The 20,974-nt window shown below is 40.7% G+C and overlaps 1 non-coding gene across 1 annotated transcript; it reads left to right on the top strand.

Annotated features, from left to right (window-relative positions):
- The first annotated feature begins 18,066 nt into the window (after positions 1-18,066).
- Positions 18,067-18,173, top strand: LOC148209088 (small nucleolar RNA R71). Its single transcript, XR_015787542.1, has one exon. It is a non-coding gene; the product is annotated as a small nucleolar RNA R71 (small nucleolar RNA).
- The last annotated feature ends 2,801 nt before the right edge of the window (positions 18,174-20,974 follow it).

The raw sequence follows: 20,974 nt of genomic DNA, 5'->3' as shown, positions 1-20,974 counted from the left end.
ACCCACAACAATCCGAAATAAAACAGTTAACTTAAACTCTAAAAGCCAAGATTTTTAGAGCCCGATAAATATAGAGAAATTTAATTAACAATCAATTTAATATCGAATGAAAAAAATCTCCTGTTTCGAGACTAACTAACCTGAAGGACTCGGGGCGTTACACATACTGTCTCTCCCAAATTTATGGGAAACAGTGTTCTCATTGGGGAAAAAATTTTGAGAGATGCAAAATTGTGGCACAAAAGGACAATGACTTCCGAAGTAATGAAAAAGTTTAAGTTTTAAAACAAAAAGAAGCATAACACAGTTTTATAACAAAAAAAAGTGGAAAATGACTTATGGCTTGATCATAAAAGTAGGAAATCTGACCTAACATTACCCGACGATCAGATTGCCATGGTCTCCCTAACAAAATTTCTCCAGCATGCATTGAGACAACATCACAGAAAACATTATCAGCATACTTTCCAATGGTAAAAGAAACAAGAACTTGCTTATTCACCCTTACCTCCCCACAATCACTCAACCATTGAAGCTTATACGGTCTAGGATGTGGTTTAGTTTCTAAATTAAGGCTTTCGACCATAATTGAACTCACAACATTGGTGCAACTACTGCTGTCGATCACCATACTACAAGGTACAGATTGAACAAGGCACCTAGTGTGAAATAAATTCTCTCTTTGATCTAAGTTATCCTCCTCAACTTGGGTGCTTAAAGCTCTCCTAGTGACTAAAGACATATGTGTAATGTTCTCTTTACTATACTCCTCACTATCACAATCATCATGTTCTCTCTATTACCTCATCTTCCTTCTCATCGTCCATCACAACCATAGTTCTCCTATTAGGGCAATCTCTACTACAGTGACCAACCCCTTGACATTTCCAACACTTAATATCTCTATTTCTTTCCTTAGTCTCATCAACCTTTTCTTTCTCCTTATAAGAAGTCTCTCCGTTAGCTTTAGGTTTCTCACTTAACTCTCGGGTCTTAGACTTTTATTAAGAATGCTTACTATCCCTTTTCCATGTAAAAGTACTTGAAGAAGCTTTAGTAGAATACCTTTGGGACTTTCGTTGGAGTTGCTTTTCGATATTTATGGCAATATGCAACATCTCCTAAATGTTGAAGTAAGGCTGTAGATCAACCTTATCAGCAATATCCTTGTTTAAGCCATTCAGAAATCGTGCCATGAGATTCTCCATATCCTCTTCAAGATCAAGTCGATCCATCAACAAATCCATCTCCTTGTAATAGTCCTCCACCGACTTGCTACCTTGTCTCAACACTTGTAGCTTTTGCGCCGTGTCCCTTTGGAAATGTCTAGGAACAAACCGCCTTCTCATCAACTCCTTGAATTCATACCATGAATTAATTGGCGCCTCAAGATTTCATCTCCTACTTGACATCAATTTGTCCCACCATGTTATTGCATAATCATTAAATTGAACAATACATAGTTTTACCTTCTTTTCTTCGCTAAAATTGTGGCAGTCAAATACGTACTCCACTTGCTTCTCCCACTGAATGTAAGCCTCTAGATCAGTCTTACAATAGAACTTTGGAAGCTTCAATTTGATATTTCCCAAGTTTCGGTCAACTTGAGCATCCTCCCGTCGAGCTCTCCGTTGGAGATTATGGTAGCCTCTTCATCGGCCTCGCCCTCGATCTAAGCCACGACCAACATGTCTCTCTCCCCGTCTTAGAGCCGCCAAGATTGTAACTTGATCGTCCTCCCAATGATCAGATCCACCACCTTCGTAATCATCCTTATCTACAACACGTGGTGGTGGAATTCTCTCCGGAGCTTGCTTTTGAGCCTCCAACCTTCCTATCCGTTCTGTCAAAGCCTCCATGCCACGAATCAATCGTTCCATAAATCTTTCTAGTGCCTCTCTCCTTCGGGCATCGGGAATGGTATTATCTTCGGGATTGGACATGCTGCAAAACAAGTTAAAGTAACAAGAAATGGACCTCACAAGCACTCTCTCACGTGTTTCCACTCGTAAATGAATTTCACTCATGTTTAACACCCAAACAATGAATCACTCTGTTGCGTCCACACAACTATGTCGACAATGCATGCAAGTATACATGAATAGTCAATTGTAGTACGTAACGAGATCGTATCCACAGGGATTTTTGGTTTATATTTTAATGATAAAAGCAGATACCAACAATTAAAAAATATACAGAGTTGAGTATGAATATTATCTAGAAGAATCAAAACAAATGAATAACAGGACGACAGAACGTTGCAAGAGACAATAGTTTCAAGGTTATTGATGGAAGGAAATAGCAGCACAGGAAGCGATAATAGGGGATTAAAAGATATAAAGGTGGCGGGGGAGATTCAACATACTTTAACACGTTATCAACCTATATTCTAGCGTAGCTAACATTTATTAGTGCCCAATTCGACTCGGTTCCCCTCCGAGACACCCCAAACATGAGTAAATACAACTTCCGTTGCTAAATACCCATGCAATAAATCCAAACTATAGGCATGATTAGGGGACCCCATTCATCAGTATCCCTATAGCTATAGAAAAGCGCTAATCACAAGCCCATTCGGGTCAATATCGGAGCTAGCATACACAAAACAGAGCCCAATAGTAACGTGAATAATTGATAAATAAATTTAGATTTGCTTAAAAATAAATGTAGCATGTTAGAGAATCGGTCTCAAGTCAGTTACAGCGTGTGAACCTCCTCCAAAATTGGGTTTAGCTCATAATGGGTGAAGAAAACTGTAACGCCCCCGAGTTTCACTATGTATAACGGGGTACGTCACTATAATACCTATTCAGCCCGTCCCATTAAAGATAACATAAAGTGTAATGCCCTCGAAATTACAACCTAAAATATTGAGATAATGCGATCATGCCCCTGTTCATTCCCCCTTCAATCCAAGGACATGAAATAGTTACTTTAAAGATAATCAGGGGCTCAAAACACAACCAATTCCTAAAAAGTTCATATCTGCCTCAGTGGCTAGCAATCAAAATAAAAGATAACAATCATTTGGTCAAGTAACCCAAGGTATACCAGTGACTCGAATAATAAAAATAACTGCAAAACAATAGTTCGCCTAAGAAGAATGAATAGAGAAAAGGAAAAACATCCCGTGAGTCAACCCAATGTCTAGTACACCCCTAACAATAAGAACAGATGTTTGTCCCAAGAACCACCGAAGTCTAATATGCAAGCCCTCAACATATCTTCCAAAATCTGATTCAGATGCTCAGTCTGACCATCTGTCTGGGGATGCAATGCCGTACTAAAATCGACAACCCTGTGATGAAGTCCATGGCCACGTCATCCCATTTCCACACAGGTATTCTTAGAGGTTGCAACAACCCGACGGGTCTCTGTCTTGAGGCCTTCACCTGTTGACACGTCAAACATCTACTAACAAACTGGGCAATTTCGCGCTTCATGTTGTGCCACCAATAGTGTTTCTTGAGATCCCTATACATCTTGGTACTTCCAGGATGCACCGAGAACGGGGTACTATGAGCCATGGTTAGTAAATCCTTCCACAAAGAGAAGTCTCTTGGCACGCACAGTCTCCCCTGATAAAGCAAGGCCATATCTTCTGAAAGAGAGTAATCTCCTTGACCCACCATACCGAAACACTTGCTTAGGCTGGGATCTCCCCTTTGTGCAGCGCTGACCCGCTGTCTTATGGTGGGTTCAACCGAGAGTCGAGCTAACACTGCCAAAACATCTTCCACCGCTAACTCCACCTCAGAACAGTCCAACTCATCTAATACTGGTCCAGGAGGCACTGTCGAGGGTGCTACGCTCATTGCCCTTCTACTGAGTGCATCAGCCACCACGTTCGCCTTACTCGGATGGTAATTGCTCTCAAAGTCATAGTCTTTTACCAGCTGTAACCACCTCCTCTGCCTTAAGTTAAGTTCTTTTTGAGTGAAGAAATATTTCAAACTTTGGTGATCAGTGAAGATTTGAATCCTTTCTCCATACAGGTAGTGTCTCCATATCTCCAAGGTAAACACCACCGCATCGAGCTCCAAATCATAGGTGGGGTAGTTAAGCTCGTGTACCTTCAACTGTAGTGAGGCATAGGCAATGAATTTCCTATGCTACATCAGAACGCAACCCAACCCTCTCCGTGAAGCGTCACTGTACACCACTAAACCTCTCGTCTCATCCGGTACCGTTAACACCGGGGCTGTGACCAAATGCTCTTTTAGTTCTTGAAAACTTTTCTCGCATCCATCGCTCCAACTGAAAGTGGCATTTTTACAGGTGAACTAAGTCAAAGGCGCCACCAATCAGGAGAAATCTTGGACGAACCTTCTATAATAGCCAGCTGGTTCGAGAAAACTGCGGATTTCGGTCACTGTGCGAGGCCTTGGCCAACCACTGACTGCCTTTACTTTGGCTGGGTCCACGGCAATACCCTTCCTAGTGACTATGTGGCCAAGGAAAGCCACCTTATCCAACCAAAACTCGCATTTCGAGAACTTCGCATACAGGCTGTTCCCCCTCAAGGCGATAAGGACCTATCGCAGATGCCTTTCGTGCTGTTTTGCTGTCTTGGAGTAAATCAAAATGTCGTCAATAAACACAATCACAAACAGGTCCATAAATTCCTTAAAAACCCGATTCATGAAATCCATGAATGTCACAGGGGCATTAGTGAGTCCAAAAGACATTACAGTAAACTCAAAATGCCCGTACCTGGTCCTGAAGGCTGTTTTTGGTATATCGGCATCCTTAATTCTCAACTAGTAGTATCCCGATCGTAGGTCTATCTTCAAGAACTTCCTTGCTCCTTTTAGTTGGTCAATGAGGTCATCGATGAGAGGAAGGGGGTACCTATTCTTTGTTATCACCTTGTTCAATTCTCGGTAGTCAACACAAAGTCGCATAGATCCATCTTTCTTTTTCACAAAAAGCACTGGAGCACCCCAAGGAGACACACTCAGGCGAATGAAGCCCTTCTCTAAGAGCTCTTCTAGCTGTGCTTAAGCTCCTTGAGTTCCTCTAGAGCCATACGGTATGATGCCTTTGAAATGGGGGCTGTCCCGGGTAATAAGTCGATGCAAAAGTCCAGTTTACAGACAGAGGGTAGCCCCGGGAGGTCTTCAGGGAACACGTCCGAGAACTCTTTGACCACACGGATAGAGTTGATACTGGGTGGAGTCTTATTAATGTCGACGACATTGGCCAAATAACCCCAAGCACCATTCTGTAATAGGTGCCTTGCCTTCAATGCCGAGACTGCCCTTGGAACTCCACTCGTAATTCCTTTAAACGTAAAGCTCCAACCAAAAGGTAGTTGGAAGAAGACTTCCCTTCTCGGGCAATTAATGTTGGCTTGAATGGTAGCTAGCCAGTCCATGCCAAATATGACATCAAAATCCTGTATGTCCAGTTGGATCAATCTTGCCTTTATAGTCTGATCGTCGAAGGATAACTCGCCTGCTCTCACTATTTGACTAGCAATCATAATTGACCCTGATGGCGCAGAAACTAACAACAAAAACCCTAACGGCTCTAGTTCGAGGTTTTTTTGACTAACAAACGTAGTGGAAATAAAAGTGTGATTGGACCCCGAATCAAACAATACATACGTGGGCACATTATGGACTAAAACCGTACCTGAAAGATAATACAAAGGTGAAGACATAAACCCTACACGCGATACCCAAAAACACATAGTGAGAAGGAAATACCTGTGACAACAGCTTCGGCTTCCGCTGCTTCTTTGCGGGTAAGTGCTAAGACACGAGCCCTTTGGTTACCTTTACGAGTCAAAACTGTTGAGGGAGCCCTCTGGCCTAGCCTCTGGGTATTCGCGGCCGACATGGGACACTCCCTTGCAAAATGTCCTTCTCTCCCGCACCAGAAACAGACCTTAACTCCCGTCCAACACTGCCCCACATGTATTCTCTGACAGAAGGGGCACACTGGCAGCATGCCCTGTTACTGAGCCTGGCGCTGAGGTGCTCTAAATGGCTGGTCGCATAAGTTGGAGGGACATTCCTTTTCACACCTGAAGATGAACCGACTTCTAGCAGAGGTTGGGTCTTGTTAGAGACATTTTTATCCATAATTAAGGCACCCCTAACTGCTTCCGCATAGGTGTCAGGTCGCTGAAGGTTCACTAGTCCTCTGATCCCCTTGTTCAAGCCTTTAACAAACCTCTTGATCTTCATTGCCTCGGTGGGAATTAATTCCAGAGCAAAACGGGAGAGTTCTGTAAACTTCCTTCCATATTGTGCTACCGTTAACGTTCCTTGGGCGAGATGGAGGAATTTTGCCTCCTTCATATCGTTCACAGTCTCGAGGTAATAGTAGTCGTACAACAAGTCCTTGAACCTTGCCCACGGAACTGGACATTAGCATGATCTTCTGCCGCTGCTATTGAGTCCCACAAATTCATGGCCTCGCCCCTCAACATATAAACTGCACTCTTAACCTTGAATTGATCCTCATAACCTAGGTACGCGTAAAGGGCTTCCAATTCTCTGACCCACTCTTCTGCTGCTGTCGCTCTCTCACTTCCTCCATCAAAGGTAGGGGGTCCATTGACTGGGCGTTTATGCTGAACGCACGCACTAAGCGTGGTAACAATTATATAGATGCAAGCGCACACCTGTCAGAGTAATATAAAATGGATGGAGTATCCAAGTATCGATCCTCAAGGACTTCTAAATAATTTCCAAACTGTGAAGTTTTAAAGAATAGTGAATGTTGAAATGAGTGATTCTTGTAAAATGGGAAGTGGTCACAAATAATGGTTTTGGATTTGGGATTTGGACTTATAATGATAAAACCTAGCCCGAATTACTTCAAGTTAGCCAAAAAAGAATCAAGGATATGCTAAGGACGATATGCATTTCACTTTAGGAACCAACGACTACGCTTTTCACTTGACTTATGTCTAAGCAAGTTCAAAGTCCTAAGACATTCCCTAATATGTCTATTACGAGAGATATCTTAGTTTTAGGATGGAAATAGTCGCAACCTCGGGTTAAGGTCCTATGTCTAGGCTACTTAAGCGGAACCCTTATGTCTAAGGCGCTCCTCTCCTCGGTTTAACCACTCAACAATGCAAATAAGCAACCTTTTCAGTATTGACTTGTTAAGACTTACAGTGGCCTTCTCTAAATCCAAACTTTTTGGGAAAACATGTTGAGCAATGAATGGAAAGTAAAAACACTACTTCTTAGCAACCCTTATTAAAAATAAAAGGCTAACTATCCATAACCGGGCTAGAGACGGGAATTTAGAAAGACATATTGAAGAAAATACAGCAAGTAAAACGGTTGAATGTGGAATGCATGTGTGAAAAACAAAAGTTACTAACAGAGAGTTTTTATCGGGATTGAGAGCTTCGCCCTTCTCTTTCAAGCAAGGGGGAGTGTTGACTGGGCGTTTATGCTGAACGCACGCGCTAAGCGTGGTCACAATTATATAGATGCAAGCGCACACCTATCAGAGTAATATAAAATGGACGGAGTATCCAAGTATCGATCCTCAAGGACTTCTAAACAATTTCCAAACTCTAAAGTTTTAAAGAATAGTGAATGTTGGAATGAGTGATTCTTGTAAAATGGGAAGTGGTCACAAATAATGGTTTGGATTTGGGATTTGGACTTAGAATAATAAAACCTAGCCCGAATTACTTCAAGTTAGCCATCAAAGAATCAAGGACATGCTAAGGACAATATACATTTTACTTTAGAAACCAACGACTACGCTTCTCACTTGACTTATGTCTAAGCAAGTTCAAAGTCCTAAGACATTCCCTAATATGTCTATTATGAGAGATATCTTAGTTTTAGGATGAAAATAGTCGCAACCTCGGGTTAAGGTCCTATGTCTAGGCTACTTAAGCGGAACCCTTATGTCTAAGGCGCTCCTCTCCTCGGTTTAACCACTCAACAATGCAAATAAGCAACCTTTTCAGTATTAACTTGTTAAGACTTACAGTGGCCTTCTCTAAATCCTAACTTTTTGGGAAAACATGTTGAGCAATGAATGGAAAGCAAAAAACACTACTTCTTAGCAACCCTTTTTAGACATAAAAGGCTAACTATCCATAACCAGGCTAGAGACGAGAATTTAGAAAGACATATTGAAGAAAATACAGCAAGTAAAATGGTTGAATGTGGAATGCATGTGTGAAAAACAAAAGTTAACTAACGGAGAGTTTTTATCGGGATTGAGAGCTTCGCCCTTCTCTTTCAAGCAAGGGGGAGTGTCACGTGCTCTTTCCTCCAAAAACACAACTCTCTTAACTAAAAATAAAGTAAAGGCAAAGAGAGAATAAGCAAAGTGCTAGATTTTTATATATTTGAATAAGTAGAAAATAACTAAGTACAAATGGAAACAAAACAAAGCTCAATAAAAGAACGTAAAGTACTCGGGATTTAAAAACCAAAAGCAACTAATGAAAGCAACTCAAAAGTACTTAGAAAGCAACAAAGAAACACTAAAAATGATCAAGAGAAGGAAGCAAGGCTTGATGATTTTGGTGGAGAAGTGGCTGGAATTTATAGCTGTGCAGAATTGGTTAGGTAGGTCCTAAAACGATGGTGAATCACCCATTTCCAACTCTTTTGACTGACCAAATCGTGCTCAAACTGATAGTGGAACACTTCTTCTACACGTATGCATCGGTTGGAACCACCAAAACGCATTGGAAGACGCGTTTCATTAAGGGCAAAGTTGGAAGAAAACCAGTTTTTCTGCAGGCTTCCCAGGCGCCTGGCGCCTCCCATGATGCTTTTTTCGTCTTTTTGCTTCTTTTGATTAATTTGCACTCCCAAATGGTCCTAAAATGTCATAAATACAATATAAGCCAACCACAAACCATAATATATGAATTTTGCATGAATTGGAACTCAAACGATCGAGAAAAATCCGAAACAAAGCTGAAACATTGTAAAAACAGCATCTAAAACCTTCTTTTTACGCATGTAAACAAGCGTAATCACACCCCCAAACTTAACTTTTTGCTTGTCCTCAAGCAAAACTTAGCAACTTTAATCAGCTTTCTAACACATGGACAAGGAAAAGCAAAAGCAACCGAGATGTTCAATCATAAATTGTCTCAGGGAAAAGATGTCAAAGCCTGCCATTCTATTGCCTTTGTAAACTTAGTCACTATAAACCAAGTTTGAAATGATAAAAACTTTTTCTTTCAAAATCTTTTTTCTCTTTCAAAAACAGAAAACGTTTTCAAATACCCCTAAGGAATCTGCACACTCCCTCCTTACACTAAGACTTTTACATCTGAAAGACCGGCTACTAGCCCCTGAGGTTTTCACACACTAACATCGGTTTCAACCACAGCTACTCGTAGAAAGACTCTGAACTAACAGCTAGGTCATAAAACGACGACAATGAGAAACACGAAGTCACTTATCACCATCTTTACTGCTATTTTCAAAGTCAACACCCAACCTAAAACTAAATGGGTGTCTACAGTAGAACTCGGGAATCATAAATACATTTTCTTTAACTCTCATTGTTTTTACCACTCTTTTCTTTCTAACCCAAGTCTTTTCCCCACTCTTATTTTCTCTCAACAAGACTCTTTTTACTCTTTTGCAACTTTTGTCTTCTCTTATTTTTTATTTTTTTTTTTGTCTTTTTCTTTCTCGGTTTTTAAGCTAAGTGCTTTTCAACACTTTCTTTCTTTCCAACTGACTCTTTTTCAAAAGAAAATAGCATGATTTTTCAAATATAAATAACACTTTATCTTTCTGAAACAACGACTGATACAACGACTGTCCCCCCCAAACTTAAGAGAGACAGTGTCCTCACTGGGAAAAGACTTTTGCATCTGATGAAAAAGGCTTAACAGTAAAAAGGACAAGGACTTCCTATATAGGGGCAAAGAAAAAGCTTAAAGTCTGTAAAGATCAAATAGACATAAAAGAAAATGAGTTTATCACATAAACAAAGGAAATAGCTCAAAGCTTAGTCAGGCATAAAACAGAAAACTCAACAATCTCTTATAATCATCATCGACATGAAATCACATGCACAGCACAGATGCTTCAAAATAGGCATGTGAAAAGCTAAACTAAGGTTAAGTGAAGGCATACTTTAAGTGATCAGAAGATAAACGATACTAATTTATTCATGCTTCAACTGAGCTCGAAACATAATCAATACAAAAAAACATGCGTAGTAATGCTAGAATATGCAAACTACGTCATTAACCAAAAGAAAAAAAACACAAAAAATAGCAAAGAAGGAACCTCCCCTTCATGAAGTCGGAGGTTGTGGACTAGGATCAGTGTCAGTACTGGGAGATGGATGACCAAGGATAGCAGCTAGCGCTGGAGGCCATGAAGGTTAAACCGCAAAATCCAATGAAGCCCTCAAGTTGTAGATATGTTGCACGACTTCTCGAACCTGATCTCGCAGCTGTTGGTTCTTCTCTCGAAGACGACGGATCTCCGATGTAGGAGACATCCCAGTACCTTCCCTTCTTTGTAACGCATGGGCGATAATACGCCGAATATTCTTCTCTTCCACAATTGGGGCATCTCTCTTAATTTGATTCTCAGGGAGCTGTACACCTTGTCGCAAGCATAAAGAAGTGACCAAACGTGGGTGATACAGCTTACCACGTGTTCGGTGGGCACACTCATGGATACTAGTATTGATCAATTCTCCATAATTCACATCTATGCCCTTTAGCATGGCATAAACCAGCAGTGCCCTATCCTGAGTGACATGCTCATCATGCTCCGTTGGCAGAATTCTATTTTTGACTATGTATAACCATCCTGCAGCAGTTAGGGAAACATCCTCGGGTTTTAGTCGTACCTTGCCATGAGTAGTCAAATCCCAAGTGGCAGAGGGCTTCCCAGCACATTCTAAAGCCTCATCAAGCTGTGCTAGAGTCGGAGTCACTAACATCTTATTGCCCACAGCATCTCTGATATTCTCAATGTTGAAGGTGTAGTTGATCTGAGTGGCATCAAACTGTATTTCCTTCCCGCGCACTATGGCTATATGTGACTGGGGATGGACTGCAGCATAGAATTCTCTGACTAACTCCAAAGCCTCACATTGTATGGGCTGAATGAGTGGTCTCCATTCTTTGTCTCTGGCGGTCTCCCTCCAATCATCAGGCACATCTCCTAGAGTGAGATCGAATCCCAATTCTGTCATAATCTTACGGGATTTCATTAATGAAGTTCGAGTGGCTAAATTTGCCGCGTTCCATTTCGTCTCGACCTCCTCTCCCTCAGACAAGTCTAGTTCAAGTGTATCAACTGGCCCAGGTGCCACTACCTTCTTCTTAGCTTCAGCTGCTTTAGCTTTCGCAGCTCTCGTTTTAGGTTCATTCACGGGCACTGTTGGCTTCTTAGCCTGAACTGCACGTCGTTTTGAACTCTTTCTCTCTCGCCTTTTGTATTGGAACATTTCCCTTATCGTCTGCGTGTCCTCAAGATCTTCTTCGCTGGTAGGTTCTTGAGTACTATTCTCCCCAACCTTGGATCTACCTGTATCACACCCAAGCGGGTTAACTGTATTAGAAGGAATAGTGTGAGCATCCCTTACCCCTGGTAGAGTGGCCATCGGTGTGACATACTCATCCGTTGCCAACGGAGTAGATCCAGTTGCCCCAGTAGGCAACTCTTGGTGACTACAAAATGCTCCTTCTGTAGGTGTATCCAATGGGGAAGGTTCCTGAGTATCTGTTCTCACCACTTCGTTCTCGGTATCCTCTGTTTCCGGCATATTTGAACAATGTCCTCGTGAAACCAGTAGAAAATCATCATTACCATCTTCCGGTGTAATAATCAATGGAGATGAATAAAACTGCTCCTCGTCCCTGTTCTCCATAGATGAATCCTTAGGCGTCAGACGCCTACTACTCCCATCTTCCTCAATTTCTGGGTCTATCATCACCTCCTTGCCCTTCCTCTTTTGCCCTATCGAAACCTCGGGCTCTAGCCTATGGCTATGGCTCTTCTCATGCTCTCCTCCATGCTCATCTCCTGCATCCATTGGCATATTGGTTGGGGTTGGCATCCTAGGAGGCTCTAAGGGTTTTAGTTGTCCCATGTTGAAGGTACTCAATATGTTAGGGTTCAATTGGGGTGCTTGAGGTCCTCTTTCTAGGAATGGAAGTTGAGGTGGTGGGGAAACTCTAGGTGAAATCATCCCATAATTATGTGGAGGTACCCAATGACCCATTCCATAATAAGGTGGAAGGCTAGGAAATAGAGTAGATGGGTTTGGCATTCCATAAGGATGAACACTAGCTGGAATTTGCATTTGAGACAAGAGAAAATGATAGGAAGGAACCGGGTTAAACATAAACGGTTGGTACATACCCGGATTGATCATTGGAGGAAGTTGTTGAGGATTTTCAGCCCTAAACTCACTGTTTTGAGGTATATTAAAGGTGGGTAGTTGCTGAAAATTAACATAACCATGTGGGCTCATTATAGGATGTTGTGTAGGAGCTTGGGATGGAGGACATTCAAATGTTTGAAGCGGGTTTCCTCCCCTAACAGCAGCTAGCCTAGAATCTGAACCCATGTGGTGTTGGAAGTTCTCCAATGGTGGAAAAGGAATGCTTGTGGCATTTGAAGCTTGAGTAGAAGAGGTAGGAAGTGAAGTATGTTGAGAAGAAGAAGCCATAGATGTAAGCAAATGCTGGAAATTCCTTCTTCTTTTTGGTAGCTGAAAATCGAAAACAAGGGTGATGAAGGGAGTGGGTTTTGCCGAAAAAACAAGGGGAAGAAGAGAGTTGTGTGGGTTTTGGTGGAGTTGTAAGCTTAGGCAATGAGTCTATTTAAAGCTTTCCCCAAACTAAATCCTAAATGGAAAGGGATTGACATTTAAGTTCAACTAAGTTTCCTAAACCTAAAAGGAAAAGAAAACAAATTTGAATACAAAATAGGATTAGGGAAACAAAATTTGAGAGGATTAATGTTTGACCCAAAATAAAGCCCATGCTATCGAAAATTAAAACCCAAACCGTGAAGGAAAACGAAATTCGAACTGCTGGAAAACAGGGCAGGCGCCAGGCGCCTGCGTGATTTATTTTCGCAAAGGGCAGGCGCCAGGCGCCTGCGTAAAATTTTTTCAATGTTTTTTTTTTTTTTTTCATTCTTTCTTTTTGTTTTTCAACGTTTTCCAAAAACATTCTTAATAAGCAAAACTTTTTATAATTAGACAAAAAGAATGTAAGATACAAAAATTTCCTTCCTTTACTTTTGTTCTTTCCAAACGGATAAGAAGGAAAAACATTTTTCGCAAACATTTATTGACCTGAAAGTTGAGTAGAGGTTTTTCCTCTATCCACTGGTTCTCCAAAATACGGCTTAAGTCTCTGCCCATTTACTTTAAAAACATTTCCTTTAGAGTCAACTAGATCCACTGCCCCGTATGGGTAGACTTTAAAAATTTGAAAGGGACCAGACCATCTAGACTTAAGTTTTCCAGGGAAAAGTTTCAACCTAGAGTTGAATAACAGAACCAGATCACCTTCTTGAAGATTGTTCGGCCGAAGACGCCTATCATGCCACTGTTTAGTTTTTTCCTTAAACAACTTAGCATTCTCATAAGAAAAGTGCCTGTGTTCTTCTAATTCCAACAATTGTAACTTCCTCGCTTCACCTGCAGCCAACAAATCAAAATTTAATTTCTTAGTAGCCCAAAATGCTTTATATTCTAGCTCAAGAGGCAAATGACATGCTTTTCCAAAAACTAGCCTATAGGGGGACATGCCGAGGGGAGTCTTAAATGCTGTCCTATATGCCCAAAGTGAATCATCAAGCTTAAAAGACCAATCCCTACGGTTAAGATTTACAGTTTTTTCTAAAATGTTTTTTATCTCCCTATTAGATATTTCGGCTAACCCATTCGACTGAGGATGATATGCTGTTGCAACCCTATGACGCACATTGTATTTAGTCAGCAACTTTTGCATAGACCTATTCACAAAATGAGCCCCCCCCCCCATCGCTTATCAGACAACGCGGGGTTCCATAACGCGTAAAAATGTGCTTTTGCAGAAAACGAATAACAACTTTGGAATCATTGGTAGCAGTTGCAATGGCTTCTATCCATTTCGAAACATAATCTACTGCTAACAATATATAAAGCTTACCATTAGAAGATGGAAATGGACCCATAAAATCTATACCCCACACATCAAATATTTCAATCTCCAGGATCGGGGTTTGAGGCATTTCGTGGCGTTTAGATATATTACCTGTCCGTTGGCATTTGTCACAAACCTGGGCAAACTTATGTGCATCTTTGAACAGAGTGGGCCAAAAGAACCCACTTTGCAAAACTTTGGCTGCGGTTTTGTGTCCTGCAAAATGTCCTCCATATGGAGACATATGACAAGCGTCTAATATCGCCTCGTGCTCTTCTTCTGCGACACACCTGCGTAAGATATTGTCAGGTCCTAGCTTATATAAAAAAGGCTCATCCCAACGATAAAATCGAACTTCATTTAGAAATTTCTTTACCTGTTGCTTGTTGAACTCATAAGGAACTATTCGACTTACCAAATAATTTGCTATATCGGCATACCACGGAACTGAATCAACTCGCAAGAGTTACTCGTCAATAAACTGTTCACGTATAACAGTTCCATCATCACAGAGCGGGGATTCCAATCTAGACAGGTGATCAGCAACTTGGTTTTCAGTACCCTTCCTGTCCCTAACTTCAATATCAAACTCTTGAAGTAACAAAATCCACCGTATCAAACGTGGTTTAGCATCTTTTTTAGCAAATAAATATTTTAAAGCAGAATGGTCAGTAAAAACAATGACTTTTGTGCCTATCAAGTAAGACCTAAACTTATCAAAGACGAACACAACTGCTAACAGTTCCTTTTCAGTAGTAGTGTAATTGAGTTGTGCACCGGTCAGAGTCTTACTAGCATAATACACAGGATGCAAGATCTTGTTTTTACGTTGTCCTAACATAGCTCCTATTGCATAATCACTGGCATCACACATGAGCTCAAAAGGTAAATCCCAATTAGGTTCGATAATTATAGGGGCTGAACTTAGAGCAACTATCAACATTTCAAATGATTTTAAACAGTCATCATCAAAAACAAATGGTCTATCATGTTCTAACAATTGACACAAGGGTTTAGAAATTTTAGGAAAGTCTTTTATAAAGCGGCGGTAAAATCCCCCATGCCCTAAAAAACTTCTAATCCCTTTGACATTTGTAGGAGGAGGTAGCTTTGAAATGATGTCTATCTTAGCGTGGTCTACCTCTATTCCTTGCTTGGAAATTTTGTGACCCAAAACAATACCCTCTTGTACCATGAAATGACACTTCTCCCAATTTAGGACTAGGTTTGTTTGTTCACATCTCTCCAATACTCTCTCCAAATTAACTAAACATGCGTCAAAAGAATTTCCAAAAACAGAAAAGTCATCCATAAAAACTTCTAGAATATTTTCTACCATGTCAGAGAAGATGGCCATCATACACCTCTGAAAAGTCGCGGGTGCATTGCATAGTCCAAAGGGCATTCGCCTAAAAGCGAACGTACCATACGGACACGTAAATGTTGTCTTCTCCTGGTCTTCTGGAGCAATAGTAATTTGATTATAACCCGAATATCCACCTAAAAAAACAATAGAAATCTACCTGCCAGACGGTCGAGCATCTGGTCAATAAACGGGAGAGGAAAATGGTCTTTCTTTGTTACCTTGTTGAGTTTGCGATAATCAATGCAAACTCTCCACCCGCTCACAGTTCGGGTTGAGATGAGCTCATTCTCCTCGTTGGCCACCACGGTAATACCCCCTTTCTTTGGTACACACTGTACTGGGCTTACCCAGCTGCTGTCGGATATTAGGTATATAACACCGGCGTCAAGCCATTTAATAATTTCTTTCCTTACAACCTCTTTCATCTTCGGGTTCAACCGCCTTTGACTCTCAATAGAGTTCTTAGCATCTTCTTCCAATAGAATTTTGTGCATGCAAAAGGCTGGGCTTATCCCTCGGATATCTGCTATCGTCCATCCAATGGCCTTTTTGTGCTTCTCCAAAATCTGCAATAAAGAATATTCATTAGTAGGTGATAAATTGGAAGCTATAATAACTGGTAAAGTGTCGTTATCCCCTAGATACGCATATTTCAAATGCGACGGCAATGGCTTCTGCTCCAACGTGGGTGGTTCCACTATGGACGGAAGTAACGACTTGCATTCTTCTTTTTTGTATTTTTTCAATAGGATTAGCCAGATCTTCTGGTCCTTCTGCTATCTTATCAAGCTCTTCTTCAATCTCTGTAACTAATAAGTCATAAAACTCATCAAACATAACAGGATTCAAGCTATTTATAGCAGAGCACTCTTCAAAGTCTCCTGGTAATTTCATGGCATCTAGAACGTTAAATTTAACTTCTTCATTATTTACCCTCATTGTAATTTATCCCTTCCTTACATTAAAAACTGTATCCCCAGTGGCTAGAAATGGTCTTCCCAAAATAATGGGAACGTCTAAGTCTGCCTCGCAATCTAGAATGATAAAGTCCGCAGGGAAAATGAATTTGTCCACCTGGACTAAAACATCTTCTATCTTTCCCTCAGGTCTTATGATAGATCTATCTGCTAGTTGGAGGGTAACCGTAGTAGGTCTAGCTTCTCCTATGCCTAAAGATTTGAAAACTGATAATGGCATAAGATTAATGCTAGCGCCTAGATCACATAATGCCCTACCTAAGTTTTTTCCTCATATGGAACATGGAATGGTAAAACTGCCAGGATCATTACATTTCATGGGTAGCGGGCTGCCTACAGCTTCACTACTACATTTTGTCATGGCTACCAGTTCATGCTCTCCTATTTTTTTCTTCCTAGAAACTATATCTTTCAAAAACATAGCATAATTTGGCATCTGTTCTAGAGCATCTACTAATGGTATATTTATATGCAGTTGTTTTAAAATATCTAAAAATTTTCTAAACTGGGAATCATTATTTTTCTTAACTAATCTTTGTGGAAACGGGGGAGTAGGGGTAAAAGAAGGCTGTACCTGTGGAGGAACACTCGGGGTGTCCTCATTACCTTTTCTAATATTTTCTTTTTCTGGTGTTGTTGGATTTTCTGGTATCTTTACAATTGGTTCAGTGGACGGAATCTGTACATCTGTTGTTGGCATTGTTGGTCCATCATATGCCAGTCCACTCCTGAGGGTGACAGCTTTGCACTGTTCTTTCCCTTCTCGTTTTGGTAATTCAGTATGGCCTGGAAAAGAACCTTGTGGTCTATTCTTCAATTCATTGGCAAGTTGTCCCAATTGGGTCTCCAAATTCCTCATTGATGCCGCTTGGGATTGTATCACTGCGTCGGTTCGGGCCATGTACTCCTTCATCATATTCTCAAGATTTGAGTTGTTATTTTGAACTGGTGGAGTCTGTGTTCTCTGATTGTACTGCTGTTGCGGTGGTGGGATGTATTGCTGTGTAGGTGGAACATAGGGCTGCTTGTTCTGTTGGCTCTGCCCTTGATTAAAACCGCTCGAACCTCCTTGTCCTCCCCATGAGAAATTAGGGTGATGCCTCCAACCTGGGTTGTAGGTGTTCGAATATGGGTTAAAGTTCCTATTGTTCCCATGTCCTACATAAAAAACGGAAGCAGGGTTATGTGGACAATTATCATAAATATGGTTTTCAGTGCAAAATGAACAAATGAGATCGTTGACTTGGCAAACAGGGGCAGGAGTGCAATAATCTGACTGCACAGGTTGTATCGGCGTGGATAATGGATTTTTTATTCCCAATGCCATCTCTTTCAGACTCTGGTTCATTGTAACCATCTCTTTTTGCATCGAGGTCGCAATGTCCAGAGCCAAAACTCCAGCTGGATCTTGTTTCTTTGGTGCTGCCCTAGATCTTTGTGAACACCATAGTTCGTTGTGTGAAGCTAAGTCATTTAGGATGTCAACTATCTCGTTGAATGTCTTCTTTGTAAAGGCTCCGTTGGCAGCATTGTTTAGCATCATCTTAGTAGGATGATCTAAATCTCTAAAGAAATGTTCTATCTGGATGCATGCCGGCAAGCCATGGTTCGGACATTTCCTGATTAGTTCTTTAAATCTCTCCCACGCCTCGTGAACAGGTTCACGATCATACTGTCTAAAGGAGATGATCTCCTCTCTGATATCAGCGTGGCGAGTAGGTGGGAAGAATTTTGTTAAGAACTTCTCCACTAACGACCCCCATGTGGTGATGGATCCCGGTGGAAATGCATTGAGCCATGCTCTAGCTTGGTCCTTCAAAGAAAATGGAAAAAGTGTTAGTCTCAGAGCATCGTCTGTTATACCAGGTAATCGAAATGCATTTGCAATTTGAATGAATGATTTCAGATGATCATGTGGATCCTCATGTTCCTGCCCTCCAAAATGTCCAATTGTCTGCAACATTTGGAACATCATTGGTTTAAGCTCAAAGTTTGCGTGGGCTGGAATAGGGTTGACTATCCCTGAATCAAAGTTCTGAAAAGCCGTGGCGGCATATTCTCGCATTGCCATGTCTCTGTTGTCCGCCATCTGGATATGGTTGAATTCATCATTTCTCGCATGATCCCTCATATTACCGTTAACAGCAGGTGGATCAACCGGATCACGAGGTGGAATATCTGCCATTGATGTGCTCGTACTCTCTACCTCACTTTCAGGACTGATTTCACCTTCTCTCTCTTTTTGCTTTTCTAGTTGTTTTCGAAGTCTTTGCTCCTTTCGAGTTTTTCGAAGGGTCCGCTCAATCTCAGGGTCAAGGGGTAGAAGAAAAGATCTTGTGCTCATGCACTTTAACTTACCCTTGTGAGATAAACGAAAAAATATAGAACAAAAACGGTGGATGGAACTTACACCCAACAACAATTCACAAAAATAAAAACTAAAAGAATTTGAAAATAAATTTAAAACTAAAGTCCCCGGCAACGGCGCCAAAAACTTGACTGGGCGTTTATGCTGAACGCACGCGCTAAGCGTGGTCACAATTATATAGATACAAGCGCACACCTGTCAGAGTAATATAAAATGGACGGAGTATCCAAGTATCGATCCTCAAGGACTTCTAAACAATTTCCAAACTCTAAAGTTTTAAAGAATAGTGAATGTTGGAATGAGTGATTCTTGTAAAATGGGAAGTGGTCACAAATAATGGTTGGATTTGGGATTTGGACTTATAATAATAAAACCTAGCCCGAATTACTTCAAGTTAGCCATCAAAGAATCAAGGACATGCTAAGGACAATATGCATTTTACTTTAGAAACCAACGACTACGCTTCTCACTTGACTTATGTCTAAGCAAGTTCAAAGTCCTAAGACATTCCCTAATATGTCTATTATGAGAGATATCTTAGTTTTAGGATGGAAATAGTCGCAACCTCGGGTTAAGGTCCTATGTCTAGGCTACTTAAGCGGAACCCTTATGTCTAAGGCGCTCCTCTCCTCGGTTTAACCACTCAACAATGCAAATAAGCAACCTTTTCAGTATTGACTTGTTAAGACTTACAGTGGCCTTCTCTAAATCCTAACTTTTTGGGAAAACATGTTGAGCAATGAATGGAAAGCAAAAAACACTACTTCTTAGCAACCCTTTATAGACATAAAAGGCTAACTATCCATAACCAGGCTAGTGACGAGAATTTAGAAAGACATATTGAAGAAAATACAGCAAGTAAAATGGTTGAATGTGGAATGCATGTGTGAAAAACAAAAGTTAACTAACGGAGAGTTTTTATCGGGATTGAGAGCTTCGCCCTTCTCTTTCAAGCAAGGGGGAGTGTCACGTGCTCTTTCCTCCAAAAACACAACTCTCTTAACTAAAAATAAAGTAAAGGCAAAGAGAGAATAAGCAAAGTGCTAGATTTTTATATATTTGAATAAGTAGAAAATAACTAAGTACAAATGGAAACAAAACAAAGCTCAATAAAAGAATGTAAAGTACTCGGGATTTAAAAACCAAAAGCAACTAATGAAAGCAACTCAAAAGTACTTAGAAAGCACTAAAGAAACACTAAAAATGATCAAGAGAAGAAAGCAAGGCTTGATGAATTTGGTGGAGAAGTTGCTGGAATTTATAGCTGTGCAGAATTGGTTAGGTAGGTCCTAAAACGATGGTGAATCACCCATTTCCAACTCTTTTGACTGACCAAATCGTGCTCAAACTGATAGTGGAACACTTCTTCTACACGTATGCATCGGTTGGAACCACCAAAACGCATTGGAAGACGCATTTCATTAAGGGCAAAGTTGGAAGAAAACCAGTTTTTCTGCAGGCTTCTCAGGCGCCTGGCGCCTCCCATGTAAGTTTTTCCGTCTTTTTGCTTCTTTTGATTAATTTGCACTCCCAAATGGTCCTAAAATGTCATGAATACAATATAAGCCAACCACAAACCATAATATATGAATTTTGCATGAATTGGAACTCAAACGATCGAGAAAAATCCGAAACAAAGCTGAAACATTGTAAAAACAGCATCTAAAACCTTCTTTTTACGCATGTAAACAAGCGTAATCAAGTGTCACGTGCTCTTTCCTCCAAAAACACAACTCTCTTAACTAAAAATAAAGTAAAGGCAAAGGGAAGATAAGCAATGTGCTGGATTTTTATATATTTGAATAAGTAGAAAATAACTAAGTACAAATGGAAACAAAACAAAGGTCAATAAAGGAATGTAAAGTACTCGGGATTTAAAAACCAAAAGCAACTAATGAAAGCAACTCAAAAGTACTTAGAAAGCAACAAAGAAACACTAAAAATGATCAAGAGAAGGAAGCAAGGCTTGATGAATTTGGTGGAGAAGTTGCTGGAATTTATAGCTGTGCAGAATTGGTTAGGTAGGTCCTAAAACGATGGTGAATCACCCATTTCCAACTCTTTTGACTGACCAAATCGTGCTCAAACTGATAGTGGAACACTTCTTCTACACGTATGCATCGGTTGGAACCACCAAA

The sequence above is a fragment of the Momordica charantia genome (assembly GCF_013281855.1).
Source record: "Momordica charantia cultivar OHB3-1 chromosome 9 unlocalized genomic scaffold, Mcharantia_2.0 BLBB01000009.1, whole genome shotgun sequence".
Lineage (NCBI taxonomy): Eukaryota > Viridiplantae > Streptophyta > Magnoliopsida > Cucurbitales > Cucurbitaceae > Momordica > Momordica charantia.
This window is presented reverse-complemented; position numbering and strand designations above follow the sequence as displayed.